Genomic DNA, 25784 nt, shown 5'->3' with positions numbered 1-25784 from the left:
ATCTCCCAAATTGTGACACCTCACACTTAGCTGGATTCAGCTCCATCTGCCATTTCTCTGCCATTATTTGAAATTTATCTCGATCCCACTGTATCCTTTGACCACCTTCTACACTATCCATGACTCCCAATCTTTGTGTTGTGTTCAAACTTACTAACCTATCCATCTATGTTTTCATCCAAGTCATCCATATAAATCACAAACAGCAGAGGTTCCAGTTCTTATTCCTTTGGAACACAGACATCCAACCGGGAAAATAAGCACCCTTCCACCACTACCCTCTGCCTTCTGTGAGCAAGCCAATTCTGAATCCAAGTGGCCGAGTCACCATGTATCCCATTGCAGCTTCATCTTCTGGATGAGTGTAGCATAAGAGACCTTGTCAAAAGCCTGAATAAAATCTACAGAAACAACATCCATTACTCTACCATCAATCACTTTTCCCACCTCCTCAAAAGAAAAGTCAAGACATGACCTATCCTGCTCAAAGCCGTGGTGACAGACCCTAATTAAGCCATACACTTCCAAAAGCACATAAATCCTATGCCTGAGAAGCTTCCCAACCACTGATATGAGACTCACTAGTCTATAATTGTCTGGATTTTCTCTATTTCTCTTGTTGAACAGAGGAGCAACATTAGCTACTCATGGATCTCTCCAGTGGCTCGAGATGATACAACGATCTTGGTCATGATGCCAGCAATCTCCTCTCTTGCCTCTCTCAATATCCTAGGGTAGATCCCATCAGGTCTTGTGGAGATATCCACTTCAATTTCTCTTTTAGAGACCCAATGCCACTTCTTTCTTGACCTAAAAATGCCCTAGCATATTAGCATGTCCCACACTAATCTCATTATCCTCCATATCCTTCTCCTGGGTGAATACCGACGCAAATTACTCATTTAGGATCTCGCTCACATCCTCTCTCTCCAAGCACAAGTTTTATCCTTGAGTGGTCCTCCCCTCTCCAGAGTTATCCTCTTGCTTTTAATGTATCCATAGAATATCTTGGGATTCTCTTTCACCCTTCTTGGCAAGGACATTCTGTGAAACCACCTTGCTTTCCCAATATCCTGTTTGATGTCCTTTCCTACTTTCTTTATATTCCTCATGGACTCTGTCTGATTTTAGCTTCCTAAACTTTACATTGCTTCCCTTTATCTTTTAGACTAAATTCACAACCTTCCTCATTATCCAAGGGTCCCGTACCTTGCCATCCTCCTTCGTGGAACATACTGGTCCTGAACTCTCATCAGCAAGTCTTTAAACAATTCCCACATGTCAAATGTGAACTTGCCTGATAACAGCTCCTGCTAATTCATTCTCCTGAGAACCCATCTAATAATGGCATAATTGGCCCTCACCCTATTTAGTACTTTGATGCAGGGTCCAGAATTATCCTTATTCATAGCTTGCTTAAAACTTAAGGAGTTGTAATGACTATTTCCAAAACGGTCTCTCAGTGTGAGGTCAATCCCCAGGCCAGTCTCATTTGCCAATACAATGTCCTGTATGGCCAGTCCTATGGTGGGATGATCCACATACTGTTTCAACAAACTCTCTTGGATGCACCTAACATATTCTTCCCCACCTAAGCTTCTTGCTGTAACCGAGTCCCAGTCAATATTGGGAAAGTTAAAGTCACCTATTATAACAACCCTTTCCCTAACCTGTCCACACATCTATTCTTCAAAGACACAGTGATTGTTGGTTGGGGTGGGGGGCTTTAGTATAATCTCATCGGAACGATCGTTCCTTCCTTTTTTTGAGCTCTACCCATATTACCTCAGTGGAAGTGCACTCCGGTATGTCCACTGAGTACAGGTGTGATATTCTCCTTGATTAGGAATGCAACTAAAATCCTCCATTTTTTAAAAACTCATCTTTATCTAATCCAAAATAATGAAATCCTGGAAAGTTGAGCAGCCAGTCTTGATCCTCTCTGTAATGGTCACATCATAATCTCATGTACTGATCCAGGCTCCAGGCTCATCTGCCTTAACAAGAAGACTGCTTGCATAGAAATGATCACACTTCAGCCCATCAGTGCCATCCTGTTCATTAAGCTGACCCTGCCTGCCCTTCTCCTCAGACTTAATATCATCATGTCAACCTTCCCCTCAATCCCTCCACTTGTTGACCTGCTGCTGTGGTTCTCAGCCCTGTGGCCCTCCAGTTGAAACCCTCCCGAGTAGGCATTGATGAGGCAGCTGTACATGTTAGGGCCAAGCTACGACTCTGAACAATTCCTGCAGAGATGTACGACAGCTGAGATGACTGACCTCCAACAGCCATAACTATCATCACCTCTCGTCAACACTAATTGAAAAATGCTCATTGAATCACATTGTCGTGAGAATCAAGGATTCTCTTCAGGACATTGACTCACATGTAGTATAGTTCTACAGTGAAAGATATTCCCAGTAAAAGTTGCAAATGGAATCACAGGTATCCTGCTGTTAGTGCTCCACATTTATTCTAATGCTGCATTAACAGATACCCACAGAAAAGCAAGAATACTGGCTCAGAGGTTCATATCTGAGCAGTCACCCACACTCTACAATGACACATCCTCCCAGCAACATGAGACAATAGCAATCAGAGGGTCCAGCCTGAGGTTTGTGATCCCCATTCAGTACAATTCCATGATCAGTAAGACATTCAGTCAGAGTGATTTCTGGAGATCGGATCAATAGTACACAACATTCCAGTCAATCCCTGGACAATGTAACATGCCTGTCAGCTACAGATAGAGTTTCTTCCCCCAGCTGAGGAGAGTTAGTTTGGAAATGTTAACTGTGTTAAACTGATATCACACATTGGGAACATGCACTACCCCAGACCAGTGCCCAGTAAGTCAAGGGTTAAATGTATCCTTCATGCACAGCAACGGATCAGCGTTCAGACAGTACCCCACGTCAATGAGGAGGATCTGCTGGGGAAGTAAAGACTGAACTTCAAATGAGCAATAAAACAAATCTCCAATAAAAGCCACCACAGCATGCTTCTGCCTCAGAACACTCAGTCGTCTATAAAGTCCTTCACTTTCCAGGTGGAACTATTGTCTTAATTAATAATCTAATATCATTGCCAGCTAAAGATTTCAATCTGATGTATACAAAACAAACAATACTTGTTAAATGACTGTAAACAATGTAAGTGTTTAGTTCACTGAATTGACATCTGAGAAGCTTGATGTTAAAATTAGGACTAGATTCAGCTTTTATTGCCAAGATGTCTTCAAAAATATATGATTTGGAGATGCCGGTGTTGGACTGGGGTGTACAAAATTAATAATCACACAACATCAGGTTATAGTCCAACAGGTTTAATTGGAAGCACACTAGCTTTCGGAGCGACGCTCCTTCATCAGGTGATTGTGATGTCTGTGTCGATATCATCTGATGAAGAAGCGTCGCTCCAAAAGCTAGTGTGCTTCCAATTAAACCTGTTGGACTATAACCTGATGTTGTGTGATTTTTAACTTTGCAAAAATATAGACTGACTTCCAAAGCCTTGGTCATACACCAGTCAGAATATTTCAGCTCCTGAAGAAATTGCCCACTCTGATGGAGAATGGAGCTAACCAGCAAGAGAAAGAGCTTTACTATCCAATTCTTGAAACTATTGCTGTTCCTGGTGATTCATGGTTCAGCCCCAGTGTATTGGAAGATAGCAGGTGGAAGCCCTGCATTAAAAAGGGAGACAGAAAGCAGGAAGCACAAGCTGGTTAGCTTAACATGTCACAGGGAAACTGCTGGAAGGTATTTAAAGTCAGATCTAGTAAAAACTGAGAACTTTGCTTTCAGTATAGATCTTTCCTCATGGTTCTTCATCTTCTCTGAAGGACACATTGCAAATACTCCTCCTGCAAATTTCTTTGTTCTGCTAAATTTTATCTCAAACTTTTATCTCCTCCCAAAAACACTCCTTTGGCATGCAGCCAATTAATTGACAGAAAGCAGATCACATGGTTCAATCCCAGCCAATGGAGTTTTATTGTTTGGAAAAAGCGCCCAAGTGTTACACAGCCATGCTTCACATAAGGTACTAGAGTGCCAGTCTGTCATGGTGCCAAACTACCATGACATTGGTTTTATTTCATCAATGCAGTAAACTGAGGTCATAGTTTGAAGTAGCCTCAACAAAATTCCCAGCATGCTTGATTGTAGCTTTTAATCAGCCTCAAAGCTATTACTGCTGCTGGCCACCTGGCCACATTTGTGATCCATCTTTGCCCTCTTAATTCCCTTCTTAAGAAAAACTTAACCCTTGACATCCAGAGTTCTCTGGACTTACTGCCCTTGCCTTTCGCTCTGAGAGAAACATACTGGCCCTGAATCCATACTATATCACCTTACAAAGATCCCCACTTTTCAAATGGAGACTCATGTGGAAGTAACTGCTTTTGTGTTTACACTCTGTGTTTGCTGAATCCTATCTAATGATATTCAACTTGACCGTCCCCCAATTTAGACATTTAACTTCTATCCTTACCTCCAGAATGACATTAAAACTTACAGAATTATGATCTGTAATCCCCAAAATTCTCACCCACTGAAACATGACCATTTTACCAGCTTCATCCCCTTGCCTCAGGTTCAGGACTGTCCCATCTCGAGTCGGCGATCTATTCGTTGGTACAAAAAGCTCTACTGAATGAATATTCAAAATTCCATCTAATCCTTTCACGCTAAAGTGATCCCAGTTAATGTTAGCAAATTTGAAATTCCCTAAAACTATAACCCTGTTTCTCTCACACCTTTCTGTCTCCATACCTGCTCCTTTATCTCACTGTGGTGGTTGGGAGGCCTTCAGTATAATCCCAGCAAGGTAACCATCCTTCCTTTAAATTTCTAAACTCTCTCCAAATGGCATCATTCAATGACACTTCTTGGACAGTCTCCCTCATGACAACTTTGATGGTTTCCTTTAACAATAATATAATGCTCCACTTCTCTTACATTCCCCTATTGTGACAGCAAGTTCAATCCCTGGGAATGTTGAGCTGCCAGTCCCATCTTTCCTTCAACCACATCATGTGTCTTCTGGAATGTATTTGGTTTCATTCCTGCTGCTTCCCGTTGCTGGTTCTGGTTGATCATTGCAGTGGGTGGTATAGATTAGATTAGATTCCCTACAGCGTGTAAACAGGCCCCTCGACCCAACAAGTCCACACCGACCCTGTGAAGAGTAACCCACCCAGACCTATTCCATGCACCTGACGCGACGGGCAATTTAGCATGGCCAGTTCATCTGACCTGCACATCTTTGGACTGTGGGAGGAAACTGGAGCACCCGGAGGAAACCCATGCAGACATGGGGAGAATGTGCAAACTCCACACAGACAGTCGCCCAAGGCTGAAAATCGAACCTGGGACACTGATGCTGTGAGGCAGCAGTGCTATCCACTGAGCCACCGTGCCACCCCATATACTGGGTCTAGCTCAATGTGTTTATTGATGGAGTCCATGAATGAGTGCCATACCTGTAGAAATTCTCTGACTCTCCTCTGTTTAGATTGTCCTGTTATTGTTGTGTTGTCCGAGTTGAATTTGTGGTCCTTGTCATCTGTATGTATGGCTACCAGGGACTGCTGGTTGTGGCGGTTAGTGGTGAGTTGGTATTCATGGATGCAGATTGTGAGTTGTCTGCCTGTTTGTTCCATACAATGTTTCATGTGGTCTTTGCATGGAATCTTATAAACTACGTTTGTCTTGCACATGATGGGGATGGGGTCTTTACTTCTGATGACGTCTTTGCCAAGAACGGACATCCCCACAACTTCATCCGCAGGTGCCTAGCAGACCAATAACACGACAAGGGCATGCCACGACCCAACACACTGGCCAAACTAGCTTACATAAATAATGTCTCGGAATGAACAGCCAGACTGCTCTGACCACTCGGATTCATGACAGCCCATAAACCGACAACCACACTGAACAACAACTCATCCGAACAAAAGACCCAATCCCCGTCATGTGCAAGATACACTTAGTTTACAGGATTCCATGCAAAGACCGCTCAAAACACTGTATAGGACAAACAGGCAGGCAACTAGCAATCTACATCCATGAACACCAATTCGCCACGAAACGCCATGACCAGCTGACCCTGGTAGCCATACTCACTGATGGACCACAACACAACGATGATAGGACGGCGTAAACAGTGGACAGTCAGAGTTTTTCCAGAGGCATGGCACTCATCCATCGGCCCCAGCGCACTGACCACTGCAACAAACAACCAGCAACTGGAAGCAAATCAAAATCAAAAGCAAATCAATTCCAGAAGACACAGTACAGCAGCACCTCACAGGAAGCTCCAAAGCACTGCAGGTGTCACAAGAACAGGAAGAAAATGTCTGCAAATCAACTTCCCAGCTTGGGAAACATACGCACAGCGACAGCGTCTATAAACAGTAAAAGGGCAATTATGGAAAAGAGTGGGAATAGGCTAGAGAGTGTCATATGGAGACTGAGAACATGGCTGAGATACGAAATGAGAATGCGACAACAATTCATTTGAGAAGAGAATGATTCTGATGTATCAGTCGAGGAGGAGGCAGTAGTGAGACAGAATAGAATGAAACTAGAGAGGGCTTGGAATTAAAAAGTTAGCAACTTTCAAAACTGAAAGGCCAGCTGTTGGGATGAGGTGCTTCCTGTATTATTTGAAGAAAGGCTGGGTGAAAATTCTCCTCCCACATCAGAGTGGTGACAGATAACCGTTGATTTGCAAATGTTCCATTTCTGTTCAAGAAAAGAAGGATACGTTACTGGTGGGAAACATTTACAGGCAATGGCCTGCATTTTTCCATCCCTCCAGGAACATAGCAATTAGACATGAACAATAAATCTTGGCTGAACTAATGAGGCCCACATCCTGTGAATGAGTTTAAAAGGGACTGGAGCCCCATTGACTCCTGTCTATGGTACCTGTACTCCTCACAACTTCATATACCTCAACCATGCCATCCTTCAGCCTTCCCTATTCCAAGGAAAACAACCCTAACCTCTCAAACATCTCCTTGGAGCTACAATTCTCCAGCCCTGGCAACATTCTAGATGATTATTTTCGCACTCTCTCAAGAGCAATTACTCGCACACTTCCACTCACATTCACTCCTCACTTACATCAAGCCCCCAGGTCCTCTATTATCTTCATGTCTCTTACCCTATTACACCCCCTCAACACTATCACCCTCCACCCACCCCACCGCAAACCAACCTACCCCATACCCCCAATCCATCACCATGGGCCAGCTCTGCCCCATTGACCTCATCCAATAACACCAGCTCCATAAATACCCATATACCCCAACTCTCCAGCCCATACACCTCTCTCTAGATATCCCCTTTTCCCTCATACTCATAAGCCGAGCCCCATGTTTCTACTTACCTCATCCCATTCCTCAAAATACTCCAAGCCCCATAACTCTCATTACCCCTGTAGTTACATACCACTTTTTTCAATACTCCTCAGTTCCACAGAACCCCAGAACACACTAGATTGATAAACCCAGACAAATCCCTCATTTAAACTAGTAAGGTGGGGTGGGGGGGGTGGGGCGGTGTGATCCAGGGAGATAATGAGGAAAGAGATCAGTCTGAGACTGGTACAGTTGAGAACAGAAGTGAGTCAAACAGTCAGGGCAGGCAGGGACAAGGTAGGACTTATAAATTAAATTGCATTTATTTCAATGCAAAGGGCCTAACAGGGAAGGCTGAAGAACTCAGGCATAGTTAGGAACATGGGACTGGGATATCATAGCAATTGCAGAAACATGGCTAAGGGATGGGCAGGACTGGTAGCTTAATGTTCCAGGATACAGATGCTACAGGAAGGATAGAAAGGGAGGCAAGAGAGGAGGGGGAGTGGCATTTTTGATAAGGGATAGCATTACAGCTGTACTGAGGGAGGATATTCCCGGAAATACATCCAGGGACGTTATTTGGGTGGAACTGAGAAATAAGAAAGGGATGATCACCTTATTGAGATTGTATTATAGACCCCCTAATAGTCAGAGGGAAATTGAGAAGCAAACTTGTAAGGAGATATCAGCTATCTGTAAGAATAACAGGGTAGTTCTGGTAGGGGATATTAACTTTCCAAATGTCAACTGGTACTGTCATACTGTTAAAGGTTTAGATGGAGAAGAATTTCTTAAGTGTGTACAAGACAATTTTCTGATTCAGTATGTCATAGAGTCATAGAGATGTACAGCATGGAAACAGACCCTTCGGTCCAACCCATCCATGCCGACCAGATATCCCAACCCAATCTAGTCCCACTTGCCAGCCCCCGGCCCATATCCCTCCAAACCCTTCCTATTCATATACCCATCCAAATGCCTCTTAAATGTTGCAATTGTACCAGCCTCCACCACATCCTCTGACAGTTCATTCCATACACGTACCACCCTTTGCGTGAAAAAGTTGCCCCTTAGGTCTCTTTTATATCTTTCCCCTCTCATCCTAAACCTATGCCCTCTAATTCTGGACTCCCTGACCCCAGAGAAATGACTTTGTCTATTTATCCTATTCATGCCACTCATAATTTTGTAAACCTCTATAAGGTCACCCCTCAGCCTCCAACGCTCCAGGGAAAACAGCCCCAGCCTGTTCAGCCTCTCCCTGTAGCTCAGATCCACAAACCCTGGCAACACCCTTGTAAAACTTTTCTGAACCCTTTCAAGTTTCACAACATCTTTCTGATAGGAATGTGGATGTAACTACTAGAGAAGGTGCAAGATTTGACCTACTCTTGGGAAATAAGGCAGGGCAGGTGACTGAGGTGTCAGTGGGGGAGCACTTTGGGGCCAGTGACCATAATTCTATTCACTTTAAAATAGTGATGGAAAAGGATAGACCAGATCTAAAAGTTGAAGTTCTAAATTGGAGAAAGACCAATTTTGACGGTATTAGGCAAGAACTTACAAAATCTGATTGAAGGCAGATGTTCGCAGGTAAAGGGACAGCTGGAAAATTGGGAAGCCTTCAGAAATGAGATAACAAGAATCCAGAGAAAGTATATTCCTGTCAGGGTGAAAGGGAAGGATGGTAGGTATGGGAATGCTGGATAACTAAAGAAATTGAGGGTTTGGTTCAGAAAAAGAGGGAAGCACATGTCAGGTATCGACAGGATAGATCAAATGAATCCTTAGACGAGTATAAAGTAAGTAGGAGCATAATTAAGAGGGAAATCAGGAGGGCAAAACGGGGACATGAGATAGTGTTGGCAAATAGAATTAAGGAGAATCCAAAGGGTCTTTACAAATATATTAACGACAAAAGATGGACTAGGGAGAGAATAGGGTCCCTCAAAGATCAGCAAAGCTGTCTTTGTGTGGAGCCGCAGAAAATGGGGGAGATATTAAATCAATATTTTGCATTAGTATTTACAGTGGAAAAGCATATGGAAGATATAGACTCTCAGGAAATAGATGGTGACATCTTGCAAAATGTCGAGATTAGAGAAGAGGAAGTGCTGGATGTCTTGAAACGAATAAAAGTGGATAAATCCCTGGGACCTGATCAGTTGTTCCCGAGAACTCTGTGGGAAGCTAGAGAAGTGATTGCTGGGCCTCTTGCTAAGATATTTCTATCATCGATAGTCACAGGTGAAGTTGGCAAATATGGTGCCACTGTTCAAGAAGGGTGGTAAAGACAAGCCAGGGAACTATAGACCTATGAGCCTGATGTCGGTGGTGGGCAAGTCGTTGGAGGGAATCCTGAGAGACAGAATGTACATGTATTTGGAAAGGCAAGGACTGATTAGGGATAGTCAACATGGATTTGCATGTGGGAAATCATGTCTCACAAACTTGATTGAGTTTTTTGAAGAAGTAACAAAGAGGATTGATGAAGGCAGAGCAGTAGATGTGATCTATATGGAATTCAGTAAGGCATTCGACAAGGTTCCCTAATGGGAGACCGATTAGCAAGATTAGATCTGATGGAATACAGGGAGAACTAGCCATGTGGGTAGAGAAATTTTAGCCAAAGACAAAATAATAATCCCAAATGAAAGCACTTTCATACAGACCATTATTGTTTGGGGAACATCAAGGGATAACAGCACCTAAGGGCAACTTGGGAAACATCCTGTTGGACAAAATGTTTTATCCATTTTTGACGAGCTGCTGCCACGATACTCCAGATCTCAGTGTTTGTCCGATGAGACACTGCACCACGGCACGCTGCATCATTTTACAAATGGCACATCACACACGTCTTTCTGACAATTCAGTAATTCGACAATACACATCATAGTTGGACCCCTGTGCTCAACATCCCTCCCAGTGATCTGTCCTCACAAATACTATGCCCCCAAACATCCACAGACTGACGAAAACACACAAGATGGTTAACGTCATCCGTGCTGACCATTACTTATCCCCACTAATGACCTGACCTGATAGAGCATGGCACTGGAAAAGGTATAGCAGGTCAGGCAGCATCCCACGAACAAGAGAGTCGATGTTTCGGGCAGGAGATTCCCCCCCACCCCACCCCCAGCCAACGGTGGTACAGCACAGCCCTCAGACAAATAAAACCTGAATCCATGCAACATTGGTCACTGTAACTGTCCTGAAGAAGGGTCCTGCCCGAAAACTTGACTCTCTTCCTCCTGAGATGCTGCCTGACCTTTTGTGCCTTTTCCAGCACCACGCTCTATCTGCAGCCCCCATTGTCTCCACATTCCTAATGACCTGCTGAACCCACCCATTGCTCTGCTGTATCTGGGCTCCCATTTGGAGCGAGCTGCCTGAACAAGATCCACCAACACAATCCCTTTCCATCAAGGAATGGGAAACACCAGGTGTCACTGAGAGGTGGGTTGTTACAAAACCCATCTGACCGATAGCAGGCTGTGCACTACCACAGAGAGAGGGTGGTCTTCCGAAACCCTTTCTAGACCAGTCAGGGCCATCAATGTGACCTCAGTGTAAACCCATTCTGGAAAGACAAATCAGAACAGAACTTAGACACTCATGGTAATGTCTTGGGGTTTTGTTGTTGAACAAAGAGACCTTGGAGTGCAGGTTCATAGTTCCTTGAAAGTCGAGTCACAGACAGGTTGGATAGTGAAGAAGGCATTTGGTATACTTTCCTTTATTGGTCAGTGCATTGACTGTAATAGTTGAGAGGGCATGTTACATCTGTACAAGGCATTGTTTCGGCCACTTTTGGAATGCTGTGTGCAAATCTGTTCTCCCTTCTATCGGAATGATGTTATGAAACTTGAAAGGGTTCAGAAAAGATTTACAAGCATGTTGCCATGGTTTGAAGATTTGAGCTGTCGGGAGAAGCTGAACAGGCTGGGGCTGTTTTCCCTGAGCGTTGGAGGCTGAGGGGAGACCTTATCCAGGCTTATTAAATCATGAGGGGCATGGAGAGGACAAATAGACAAGGACTTTACCTGGGCTTGGGGGAGAAATTTAAAAGAGACCTAAGGGGCAACTTGTTCATGCAGAGAGTGGTGCAAGTATGGAATGAGCTAACAGTGGTGGAGGCTGGTACAATTGCAACATTTAAAAGGCATCCAGAAGGGTATACAAACAATAAGGGTTTAGTGCTGGCAAATGGGATGGGATTAACTGAGGATACCTGGATTAGTTGGACCAAAGGGACTGTTTCTGCATTGTACATCTCTATGATTCTAGATCTCTCTCTCTGACTCTCCCTCTCTCCCTCCCTCTCTCTCTCTCCCTCTCACACACAGTCTCACACACAGAGAAGATATACATCACACACATGTAAATAATGTTTCCGCCTTTCTACGTGATACTTTCCTTTGCGTGGGAAAACAATTTACTCTGCTCATCTATATTTCCTTTAAACAATGTATTAAGCGAAGTCACGAACCTATCTCAATCAGGATCAGATTGGGTGATCTCACAATCGTTCACATAGGATTCAAGTTCATGGAGTTGACAGCTCTCACTCAGTCTGTCTGCGTTCCCATTTTCAAGGGACCAAATAGAGACAAATTAATATGACACTCAATGATAAATAATAAAACTTAAACATTTACTTCATAATTGGGACAGAAATATCAAGTTGGATTCTAAATCAGCCAGGAGGCCAGCCATTGAACTGGCTCATATTCAGATACTTCCCAACTCTTATTGTGGACCCGGGTCAAATCCTATCCATGACAGATATCAGAACTTCAATTTAATAAACATGTGGAATTACTACTCTAATGGTGACCACAAAACCCTTGTCAATTGTTGTTAAAACCCATCTGGTTCTCTAATGCCCTTCAGGGATTAGGGCTGTCCTTGTCTTGTCTGGGCTGAACGTGACTCCATACCCACAGCAATTGGTGCGGTGGGTGGAAGTCAGCCATCAAAGCTCCAGGCCCTCACAGAGGGAAGTCCTCAAGATTGTGTCCTAGCCCTAACTATCTTTAGTGACTGTATAACTGACCTTCCCTCAGGCAGAATGACATGAGTCCGAGGGTTCGCTAATACTCACACAGTGTTCAGCAGCATTCTTCCCTCCTCAGATACTGAAGCACTCCATGTGGCTCTGCAGCAAGATCCTGGCAACTTCAGCTCCTCGGAAACAGTGTTAGGGAACTGGGCACAGAGCTGGATGAACTTCGAATCATTCGGGAGGCTGAGGCAGTAATTGAGAGGAGTTACAGGGTGATAGTTAAACCTCAGGTACAGGGGAAAGGTAGGTGGGTTACAGTCAGGGGGCGGAAAGGGAACCGGCAGTCAGTGCAGGGACCCCCCTGTGACCTTCCCCCTCAATAACAACATATTGATTTAGATACTGTTGGGAGGGATGGCTTACCAGGGGTAAGCCATGGGGTACAGGTCTCTGGCACAGAGTCTGTCCCTTTTGCTCAGAAAGGAAGGGGAAAGAGAAGCAGAGAATTAGTCATTGGGAACTCAACAGTTTGGGGGAACAAATAGGAGGTTGTGTGGAAACGAGAGAGAATCACGTTTGATTTAGTTGCCTCCTAGGTGCCAGGCTCCATGATGTCTCGGATCGTGTTTTCAGGATGCTTGAGGGGGGAGGGGGAGCAGCCCCAAGTCATGGTCTGCATAGGCACCAACGACATAGGTAGGAAAAGGGATGGGGATTTAAGGCTGAAATTCAGGGAGTTAGGTTGAAGCTTAGTGCTAGAACAAACAGAGAGATGTCATCTCCAGTTTGTTACCCATGATACATGCTAGCAAAGAATAGTGAAGAGTTGAACATGTGGCTACAGGGATGGTGCAGGAGGGAGGGATTTAGATACCTAGATAATTGGGGCTTATTCTGGGGTAGGTGGGTCCTGTACAAACAGGATGGTCTACACCTAAACCACAGGGGTACACTGTCCTGGGGAGGAGGTTTGCTAATGCTCTTCGGGAGGGTCTAACCTAATTCAGCAGGGGGATGGGAACCTGAATTGTAACTCCAGTGTCCAGGAGGGCAAGAATAGTGAGGTCAGAAATAAGGTTTCAAGGTGGCTGGAATGCATCTGCAGGCAGGAAGGTGGTGTCAAGTCTGTCCACTTCAACGTCAGGAGTATCCAGAATAAGGTGGGTGACCTTGCAGCATGGGTTGGTATCTGGGACTTCGATGTTTTGGCAATTTCAGAGACATGGGTGGAGCAGGGACAGGAATTGTTGTTGCAGGTTCCGTGGTTTAGATGTTTCAGTAAGAACAGGGAAGATGGTAAAAGAGAGGGAGGTGTGGCTATGTTAGTCAAGGACAGTATTATGGTGGCAGAAAGGACATTTGATGAGGACTTGTGTACTGAGGTATAAGGGGCTGAGGTTAAAAACAGGAAAGGAGAGATCACCCTGTTGGGAGTTTTCCATAAGCTTCCAAAAAGTTCCAGAGATGTAGAGGAAAGGATTGCAAAGTTGATTCTGGATAGGAGAGAAAGTAACAGGGTCATTGTTCTGGGGGCCTTTAACTTTCCAACTATTGACTGGAAACACTGTAGTTTTTGTCCAATGTGTGCAGGAGCGTTTCCTGACACAATATATAGACAGGCCAACAAGGGGCGAGGCGACATTGGATTTAGTACCGGGTAATAAACCCGTCCAGGTGTTTGATTTGGAGGTAGGTGAGCACTTTGGTGATAGTGACCACAATTTGGTGATGTTTACTTTAGTGATGGAAAGGGACAGGGATATATCGCAGGGAAAGTGATATAGTTGGGGGAAAGGCAATTATGATGTGATTTGGCAAGATTTAGGATGCATAGGATGGGAAGGAAACTGCAGAGGATGGACACAATTGAAATGTGGAGCTTTTTCAAAGAACAGCTACTGCATGTCCTTGATAAGTATGTACCTGTCAGGCAGCGAGGAAGAGATTGCACGAGGGAACCGTGATTTACTAAAGAAGTTGTATCTGTTGTCAAGAGGAAGAAGAAGGCTTATGAAAAGATGAGACGTGAAGGGTCAGTTAAGGTGCTTGAGAGTTACAAGTTAGCCAGGAAGGACCAAAAGAGAGAGCTAAGAAGAGCCAGGAGGGGACATGAGTAATCTTTGGCAGGTCGGATCAAGCAAAACCTTAAAGCTTTCTAACGGTATATCAGGAAAAGAAGAATGACTGCAGTAAGATTAGAGGTAAAAACAATGACTGCAGATGCTGGAAAGCAAATACTGGATTAGTGGTGCTGGAAGAACACAGCAGTTCAGGCAGCATCCAACGAGCAGCGAAATTGACGTTTCGGGCAAAAAGCCCTTCATCAGTAAGATTAGGACCAGTCAAGTACATTAATGAGAAGATATGTGTGAAGTCCGAGGAGATAGGAGAGGCACTAAATGAATATTTTTCATCATTATTCATACTGGAAAAAGGCAATGTTGTCGAGGAGAATACTGAGGTACAAACTATTAGACTTGATGGGATTGAGGTTCATAAGGAGGAAGTGTTAGCAATTCTGGTCAGTGTGAAAATAGATATGTCCCCTGGGTCAGACGGGATTTATCCTAGGACTCTCTGGAAAGCCACTGAGGAAATCGCAGTGCCTTTGGCTTTGATTTTTATGCTGTCATTGTCTTCATGAATAGTGCCAGAAGACTGAGGGATAGTAAATGTCCCCTTGTTCAAGAAGGGGAGTAGAGACAACCCTGGTAATTATAGACCAGTGAGCCTTACTTTGATTGTGGATAAAGTGTTGGAAATGGTGATAGGAGTTAGGATTTATAATCATCCAGAAAGGATAAAGTTGCTTAGGGATAGTCAACATGGTTTTGTGAAGGGTAGATCGTGCCTCACAAATCTTATTGAGTTCTTTGAGAAGATGAAAAAATAGGTGGATGAGGGTAAGGTGGTTGATGTGGTGTATGTGGATTTCAGTCAGGTATTTGACAAGGTTCTCCATGGTATGTTATTGCATAAAATACAGAGACATGGGATTGAGGGTGATTTAGCTTTCTGCATCAGAAATTGGTGAGCTATCAGAAGACAGAGGGTTGTGGTTGATGGGAAATGTTTATCAGGGAGTGACTAGTGGTGTACCGCAAGGATTTGTATTGGGTCTACCGCTGTTTGTCATTTTTATAAATGACATGGATGAGGAAAGAGAAGGATGTGTTTGTTAAATTTGTGGATGACACGAAGGTCAGTGGCGTTGTGGGCAGTGTGGAAAGATGCTGCAGGTTACAGAGGGACATAGGTGAGCTGCAGAGCTGGGATGAGAGGTGGAAAATAGAGTTTAATGTGGAAAAGTGTGAGGTGATTCACTTTGGTAGGAGGAACAGGAATATGGAGTACTGCATTAATGGCAAGATTCTTGGTAGTGTGGTGAGCAGAGAGATCTCAGTGTCTTAGATTACTTACAGTGTGGAAACAGGCCCTTCAGCCCAACAAGTCCACACCAAGCCGCTAAAGTGCAACTCACCCAGACCCATTCCCCTATATTTATTCCTTTACATAACACTGCGGGCAATTTAGCATGGAGAAAGTGAGAACTGCCGATGCTGGAAATCAGAGCTGAAAAAGCACAGCAGGTCAAACAGCAAAGGAGCAGGAGAATCGACGTTTCCGGCATAAGCCCTTCTTCAGGCAATTTAGTGTGGCCAATTCACCTAACCTGCACATTTGTGGACTGTGGGAGGAAACCCACACAGACACAGGGAGAATGTGCAAACTCTACACAGTCAGTTGCCTGCGGCAGGAATTGAACCGGGGTCTCTGGCGCTGTGAGGCAGCAGTGCTAACCACTGTACCACCGTGTCACCATGTCTCTACACGTAGGTCCCAGAAAGTTGCGACTCAGGCTGATAGGGTTGTTAAGAAGGTATACAGTGTGTTAGCTTCTATTAGGAGAGGGATTGAGCTTTGGAGCCATGAGGTCATCTTGCAGCTGTACAAAACACTGGTGCGGCCACACTTGAAATGTGGTACAGTTCTGGTCACCATATTATAGGAAGGATGTGGAAGCTTTGGAAAGTGTGCAGAGGAGATTTCCCAGGATGTTGCCTGGTTTGGAGGGAAGGACTTATGAGGAAAGGCTCAGGGACTTGAGGCTGTTTTGTTGGAGAGAAGAAGGTTGAGAGGTGACTTCATAGAAACATAGAAACAGTAATAGACTCGCCAACTTTAAAGGCATTTAAATGGTCATTAGATAAACATGTGGACAAAAATGGAATAGTGCAGGATAGATAGGCTTCAGATTGGTTCCACAGGTCAGCATAACATCAGCGGCTGAAGGGCCTGTACTGCGCTGTAATGTTCAATGTTCTATGATCTAAATGTCCCTAATGTATCTGACTCTACTCCCACTGCTGGCAGTGCATTCCACACACTCACCACTGTCTGTGTTAAGAATCTGCCTCTGACATCTCACCTAAACCTTCCTCTAATCACCTTAAAATTATGGTTCCCCCCCGCGATGACCATTTCCGTCCAAGGAAAAAGTCTCCGTCTATTCCCTCTAACTGTGCCTCTCATCATCCTGTACACCTCGACCAAGTCAGCTCTCATCGTTCTTCACTCCAGTGAGAAAAGCCTTATCTCCCTCAACCTTTCTTCATGAACATGCCCTCCTGTCCAGGCAGCATCCTGGTAAATTTCCTCTGCACCCTCTTGAAAGCTCCCACATCCTTCTTACAATGAGGCAACCATAACTGAACACAATATTCCAAGTATGGTCTAACCAGGACTCTGTAGAGCTGCAGCAGAACCTCACGGCTCTTAAACTCCATCCCTCTGCTAATGAAAACAAACACACCATACGTCATCTTAACAATTGTGGGGAGGGGTGGGGTGGGGGGGTGACTTTGAGGGATCTATAGACATGGAAACCCAAGATCCCGCTGTCCCTCCACACTGCCAAGAATCCTGCCTTTAACCCTGCATTCTGCATTCCAATTCAACCTTCCAAAATGAATCACTTCACACTTTTCCAGCTTCAACTCCATTTGACATTTATCAGCCCAGTTCTGCATCCTGAAAAATGTTTTGCTGGAAAAGTGCAGCAGGTCAGACAGCATCCAAGGAGCAGGAGAGTCGACGTTTTGGGCATAAGCCCTTCATCAGGAATTGGCTTATGCCTGAAACGTCAATTCTTCTGCTCCTTGGATGCTGGCTGACCTGCTGCGATTTTCCAGCAGCACATTTCTTAGCTCTGATCTCCAGCATCTGCAATCCTCACTTTCTCCCGGTTCTGTATCCAGTCAATGTCCCGTTGCAACCTACAGCAGTCCTCCACACTATCCACCACCCCACCAAACTTCATGACATCGACAAACTTACTAAACAACCTTTCACTTCCTCATCCTGGTCATTTATAAAAATCACAAAGTGCAGAAGTCCCAGAACTGATCTCTGTGCAACATCACTGATCACCAAGCTCCAGGCTGAATACTTTCCATCTATACCAGCCTCTGTCTTCTGTGGACCAGCCTGTTCTGTATTCAAACAGCCAAATTTCTCTGTATCCCATGCCTCCTTACTTTCTAAATGAGCCTACCATGGGAACCTTATCAAATGCCTTGCTAAAATCCATGTGCACCACATCCCCTGCTCTACCTTCCTCAATGTGTTTTGTCACATCTTCAAAGGATTCAATAAGGTTTGTGAGGCATGACCTGCCCCTCACAAAGCCATGCTGACTATCTCTAACCAAGCTATGATTTTCCAATTGATCATAAATCCTGTCTCTCAGAATCCTCTCCAATAATTTGCCCAACACAGAAATAAAACCAACTGGTCTGTAATTCCCAAGATTTCATGCTGTCCTCACAAATGTAAAGTTCCCTCTCAGTAGTGAATATTGAAGGAAATTATTCATTGAGGACCAACACTACCTCCTCCGACACCAGGCACAAATTCCCTGCACTCTCCCTGATCGGCCCTACCCTCACTCTGACCATCCTCTTGTTCCTCACATAAGTGTGCAACACCTTGAGGTTTTCCTTCATCCTGCCTCCCTAAGCCTTTTCATGCCCCCTCCTGGCTCTTATAAGTCCATTCTTCACCAAGGCCCACACCCTGCCTGCAACAGTTAGAGACTCACCAACCTTAAGGGCATTTGAATGGTGATTGGATAAACATATGGATGAAAATGGAATAGTGTCGGATCGATGGGCTTCAGATTGGTTCCACAGGTCAGCACAACATCGAGGGCCAAAGGGCCTGTACTGTGCTGTAATGTGCGATGTTCTATTTTAGTGACCAGTGGATAACTAAAAGGCTGAAGGATGAGAGCAAAGGAGAGACCTGCAGAGACTCAGAGATGGAGAGCAGAAGGAAGGCTGTGATTCTGCTCTTCACCATCTCTGGGAGCTTCACCCTCCCGTGGTTCATCAATGTTGTAGATTTCTGATATTATGTCATTCGAGGCATCAATCCTGATGATTACCCACCGTTTCTGTTAGTGTTCAATGTTGTTGGTTACATGCTGCAGAGGTTACATTGTTGTACAAACAGATTTATTTATGCAGCAACGCTGTCTACCTTCAGATGGAAGATCAGTAACACAGTAAAACCTCTGGCTACACAAATCCATTACGTTCTGAATAAATAAAACTCCTCATTGAAGCCAAATGGATGGTCCCATTGTTCCCAGACTGTGGAATAATATTCTTCATTGACCCGTGGGATATGGGCAGCACTGGCTGGGCCAGTGTTTTTTGCCCGTCCCTAGTTGCCCCTTGAGAAGGTGATGGTGAGCTGCCTTCTTGAACTCACTGCACTCCATGTGATGTAGGTAGACCCACAATGTGCCCCTTAGGGAGGGAATTCCAGGACTTTGACCCAATGACTCTGAAGGAACGGCGATATGTTTCCAAGTCAGGATTGTGAGTGGTTTGGAGGGGAATTGGAGGGGGTGGTGTTCCCATGTATCTGCTGCCCTTGTCCTTCTAGATGGAAGTGGTTGGGGGTTTGGAAGGTGCTGGCTGAGGATCATAGGTGAATTTCTGGAGAAATCCTGTGGATGGTACACACTGCTGTCATGGAGCATTGGGAGTGGTGGGAGGGGATGCTTGTGGATGTGGTGCCAATCAAACCGAGGTCACTTTGTCCTGGCTGGTGTTGAGCTCTTGAGTGTTGTTGGAGCTGCCCCTATCCAGGCAAATGGGGGGCTATTCCATCACATTCCTGACAGAGAGTCCTTGTCCCAGTGCGGGATCCTGCTGATGCCCCATCGGAGCACAACCCAGTGGAATTGTCAGGGACAATGGCCTTTCCCACTGGGGAATTCCTGTCAGCTTGAAACCCCTGTGTAAATCTCCATCAAAATCAAATCCTTTGGAGTGTTCCGCTGTAATTTGATAGAATAGTTCATCAGAAAATGTTTGTCTATTAAATACATGGTCTCCCTTCTCAGCAACAATTTAACAGACCCCATACTCCTGCCACAAACGGCCGACTATGAGAGGTCTCAATGTGAGAAATTGTGGCAGGTGATCACATGACATCATCAGACCCCACCAACCAAACATTTAATTATGCAGCAACTTTGTCTCGGTTCAGAGTGAAGTTCAGGAACGCAGTAAGTACTTGGTTACACGAACTCATTGCATCATGAGTAAATAAAACTTATGTACAATAACAAATGACTGGGCTTCGTATTTTTCAGCATCAAGCTTCCTAGTTGCAATTGGCTGCTACTCCAATGCAATCCCAAACAGAAATTTCCTGTGAGTGAAGATTCAAAACAGGGCAACCCATCTCCTTTGTGTGGAAAGTGATACACTGCCACCCTCTGCTGGCCTCTCCATGCCACTGCACAAGGGGCTCACAGATGAAAAACCTCAATGATTGAGTCAGAGAGGGACAGAAGGGCAACAGCTCACGGCACCATCAACACACACACACAAGGCTGGTGTGGAGAGGTTTGCGATTGGATTGAGGTCCCTTAGTGTGGAACACGCTCCTGTGGAGAAATGTCATACACTCTCTGCAATGTGGGAAATGATTTATCTTTGAGCAGTATTCCTGATGTTATACATTACATAGAGTGTTTCTGCTGCAATTGTTTCTAGTCACCTCCAAGTGAGGTGAGACGTCTTTGTGAGAAGACGGTGAATTTTATTGCACTTTCTGCATGTTGCCATGTTTTCTGATGTACTCTCACAAATTCTAAGTCAGAATTTATTCAAAAGTGGAAGGGGTGAGACCAGCACTGGGCATGTTCATCCCCATCTCCTCATATCACAGGGACAAAATCGGGAAGGCTCGGGCAAAACTGGTCTGTGTCTCCAAAGGCATTCTTTGAAGAACGAAATAAACATGCATTGTGAGAGATTCCCAGACTTTGATGTTTTCTCCAAAAGAGATCTGCCACTTGTGCAATGGCGTGGGGCGTCCAGCAGAGAGCGACATTGTATCACTTTAAAAACAAGGAGGACAAAGAGCAAAAGAGAGCGAGAGAGGATTAATCCCAAAAACACATTGGACAGAGATACATACAAACATCGACACATACTCTGTATATGACATGAAGTCTTGATTCTGTACCCTTTGTATAGGTCAGTCAACTAGAGGCCTAGGATGTGGCCTCTTATGAACAGGCGGTAAACCTTCTTTGAATGAAAAATTGAGAGAAATACTTAGCTATTAAAAAAAATCAGGAGAATTTAACAGGACAGACTTCCAAAACATGAAACCAGATGGATCCAACACACCATGCTTCCACGGATTACCAAAAATACACAAACGTGGGACCCCCCCCTCATAGTCTCCCTACTTTGTACACCAACATACAGACTCGCCAGAGAACTCCACCAAACACTAAACCACCTAATTGAAGATGCACACCACTCCATTCACTCCACCGAAGAATTCCTGAACAACATCAAAGACACCAAGATATAAGAGGACAAAATAATGGTCTCCTTTGACATTCCATCCCTTTTCATATCAATTAACATCGACTTGGCCAAAGAAACACAGGCATCATTACTAGCAAAACCAGGACCACAAACACCAGACAGCACCAACTTCATCAGCAAAGACAACATCCTCAAGCTAGTCGACTTGTGCCTCACCACCCACTTCACATTCAATAACAAAACTGACAAACAAGTCAACGGAACACCCTTGGGATCACCAATATCAGGGCTCATCACGGAAGCAGGAATGCAGAGACTTGAACAAGCTGCCCTCCATCTATCCAACCCAAACTTGAGTCTGCTATGTGGATGACACCTTTGTAATCAAAAACCAGAACAAATTAGAAGAAACATACAACACCATCAACAATATCCTGACAGACATAAAATTCACAAAACAGGAGGAGAACAACAACAGACGCCCATTCCTGGATGTACAGTTGAACGTAAAGTTAATGGAGAGCCTCAAACCAGCGTCTACAGAATAACAACCAAATACTTAACTTCAGAACCAATCATCATAACACCCACAAACGGAGCTGCATCAAGATGTTATTTCAATGAGCTACATTGCACCGCAGCACCCAAGAACTACAAAAAGCAGCGGAACAATGACTTTTCAAGAAGAATGGGTACCCAATAAACAAAATGGCCACTGAATGCTTAAAGAAATGTTAAATGATGCTCACCACTGACTCCATAAATACAATCGGGAGATTTCGCACCAAAGCACTTTGTTCAATACCACAATAGACCTTAAATGGTCAAATGATTTAAAATGAACTATAAGTTTTAAACAACAGCAAACGCAGAATATTAAAAAAAACTTGCACTTCAATATAAGTTAGATAAACTCACACAAAAATATATGTCATACAACACTGATGCTTGGGTAAAAAAATCTTTCAGATGATCCACTTACCGATACAGAAAAAGCAGTCCTAGTCAGAGGGTAAAACTACAATTATGAAGACGCGAATAAAAAGGACTTCCTTGCATTATTTGAATCCATATTAAAAAATAACGGTCTTTCAGAGGAAACACAGCAGACTGCCGATGCTGGAAACCAGAGTTTAGATCAGAGGGGTACTGGAAAAGCACAGCAGTTCAGGCAGCATCCAAGCAGCAGGAAAGTCAACATTTCGGGCAAAAGCCCTTCATCAGGAAACACTTCATCAGGAAGATTGTAAGGTGTACAGCCTGAGCCGTCTGTACACCTCGGTGACCTGCTGCAGGTAGTTCATGTGCTACCTGAACCACTTCCTGTCTGTATGCTACAGGCAACACAATGTGGTGCACTTCTCCGATACACTTACCTGGGTGATCACCATTTTCATCAGAGGATTCTATCTTTAAGATAATGTCCCACAGGAATACATCTTGATTCCTTTTCTGAGTATGCGTTAATTTTATATATATATAATTAATATATATATTAATATATATCAAATTTATATCTTGTTTGAAGAACCTTTCACACGGGTTGTGATTGATTGTGTAGGTCCCCTCCATAAAACAAAAACTGGGAACCAGTGTGTGCTAACCATAATGGATATGTCTACCAGATTTCCAGAAGCAATTCCATTACGGAGGATGAAGGCAAAAAGGGTGGTAGCTTTCTTTACGCAGTATGGGCCACCCAGAGATATTCATTCAAACAAGGGTCACATTTTCCTGCGAGGCTGTTTTAAGAACGAAAGTCATGGATAGCTTAGGCAAACAGCACTTTAAATCAAGTGTGTATCACCCTGAATCCCAGGGAGCTTTGGAAAGGTGGTATCAGACCCTGAAGACCATATTTAGAGTGTACGGTCAGGATTAGCCGAATGATTGGGATAAAGGTATCCCATTTATTTGGTTTACCACTGGAGATGCCCCAAGTGAATCTACTCAGTTTACTCCCTTTGAGTTAAGATTCGGACATGAAGTTAGATGCCCTTTGAAATTAAGTAAAAAAGAATTGATTTGGGCTGAAGTCAGAGATCTCACACTTGGATTATGTGTGGGAGGTGAGGGAGAGATTAAATCAGGCAGATGAGTTCACGAAACAGCACCTGAAGAGGGCACAGCAGAGAATGAAGAAGGTTCCAGATAAAAACTCTAAAATTCATGTTTGAATCTTAACTCAAAGGGAGTAAACTGAGTAGATTCACTTGGGGCATCTCCAGTGGTAAACCCCAAATAAATGGGATACCTTTATCCCAATCATTCGGTTAATCCCGACAGTACGCTCTAAATATGGTCTTCAGGGTCTGCTGCCACCTTTCCAAAGCTTTCCCATGGGGATGATGTATTAGTGTTGTCACCTATGGTAGGAGATCCCTTCAAAGCCAGGTTTAGTGGCCCCTATCAAATTGAGAAAATGTTGAGTCTGGTAAACTATCTGGTAAAAGTACCAGATAGAAAAAAAACTGTTTCAGATGCATCACGTGAATATGTATAAACCTTACAATAATAGAGACAGGAATCTGGAGTTACAGGTGTTAGTTACTGCCATGCAGAGTGAGCAATGCCCCACAGAATGGGAAATTGATGGTCTTGTGGTATTATCACGAAACTGTTAATCCAGAGACCCAGATAATGCTCTGGGGACGCAGGTTCAAATCTTGCCATGGCAGATGGTGGAATTTGAATTCAATAAATATCTGGAATTAACAATCTAACAACGACCACAAATCCATTGTCAATTGTTGGGAAAACCCATCTCATTCACTGATGCCCTTTATGGAAGGACACTGCCACCATTACCTGGTCTGGCCGACATGTGACTCCAGAATCACAGCAATGTGGTTAACTCCTAACTGCCCCCTGGCAATTAGGGATGGGTAATAAATGCTGCAGAGTCAGCGAGACACTCATCCCATGAATGGATAAACAAAAAAAAATCCACATGTTGTGGATTTTGACATGCCTCAAAACTCTTTAAATAATGAAGTCGTTGAAGACGTGAGGTAAGATAATGAGCTATCTGTCTCATATGCAGGAATAACATGGGGAGGACAGATGCTATTGTGCATGAGGTGGAAGTATGGAATACTGTTCCAATAAAATAACACACCTACAGGTTTAATCCTTTCAAAACAATACAGGTCCAAAGGAAGTGGATGCAATGCTCAACAAAGATATCATCAAACTCAGTCAGAGTGAGTGGTGTTTGCCGATCATGTTAGTTCCCAAACCTGACTGGGAATTTTGTGTGGACTATTATCCAATACCAGGATTGGAGAAAGTTGGACAAGCCACCAATATCACAAAGTTGGACTTATTGCATGATTTCTGGCAGGCACCTTTATCAGAGAAAGCAAAAGAAGTTTCTGCATTTGTAACCCCAAATGTATGAATTCAAAGTGATGCCCTTTGGAGAGAAGAAGGCACCAGCCACATTCTAAAGACTCATGAACAGAGTTGTGGCTGGATGAACAAATTGTGCAGTTTATCTGGATGATGCAGTGATCTTTAGTGTTTCCTGGACGGGTCACATGGTACAGTGGCAGAGCTCTTTGTTTATGGGAATTCACAAAGGCAGACCTGATGTTCTTGGGGAATAACATTGGACATGGAAGTTGACCACAAGGAACACGAAGACAAAGGCCATAGAAGAATTTCCATGACCATCCTCGAAGAAGGAGGTGCTTCGATTTCTGGGACTAAGTGGGTTCTATCGAAAGTTTGTTCCAAACCTCAGCAGTGTGGTGGCACTGCTGACAGATTTACTGAAGAAGAAAACAAAATGTTTGTGTTCAGAACATTTCCAGGAGGCAGTTGACAATTTAAAAGCTGTATTAACCATTGCACTAGTTTTAGCTATACCAACATTTTTGAAACCGTCCAAAGTTGCAATCGATGCTAGTGATATAGGAGTTGGAGCTGCACTGCTGCAGAAAAATGATGAAGGAATTGAACCGTCAATCGGATACTTTTGAAAGAAGCTCAACACTTAGCAGCCAAGATACACGACCATTGAAAAAGAATGATTGATTTGTACTGGCCTTACAACAGTTTAATGTTTGTGTGACAAACCATGTGTTGGAGACTGTTGTGTATAAGGACCACAGTCCTCTTACATTCTTGGAAAGATTTAAAGTAAAATAAATGAGAATATTTCATTGGAGTCTTATGTTACAGACTTTGAATTTACAAATTGTATATGTTGCAGGTGGTAAAAATGTGATAGCCGATTTGTTTTCGTGGATTTAAAGGAAAACGTGCAGATAAGATTGGACAGATTACAAAATTATATAAGTGAACAGGAATTAATATGAAAAGTATAATGTAGATTAAAGACCTATTTATTTCAGTGTAAAGGGTTTAGGAATTAGAAAACAAAATGTCTTTTCATTATGGTGATTCATTTTTTTTAAGGGATAGGTGTTATGAAGTTTGTTCTGTCCCTTTAAGAGAGAGCAACTACCATCACGACAGAAACACAGGGAGAGCCGATATCTTGCTCTGTAAGAAATTAGGAAACACTCTC

The sequence above is a fragment of the Chiloscyllium punctatum genome, chromosome 29 (assembly GCF_047496795.1).
Source record: "Chiloscyllium punctatum isolate Juve2018m chromosome 29, sChiPun1.3, whole genome shotgun sequence".
NCBI lineage: Eukaryota > Metazoa > Chordata > Chondrichthyes > Orectolobiformes > Hemiscylliidae > Chiloscyllium > Chiloscyllium punctatum.
Note: the sequence above shows the minus strand (reverse complement) of the source record.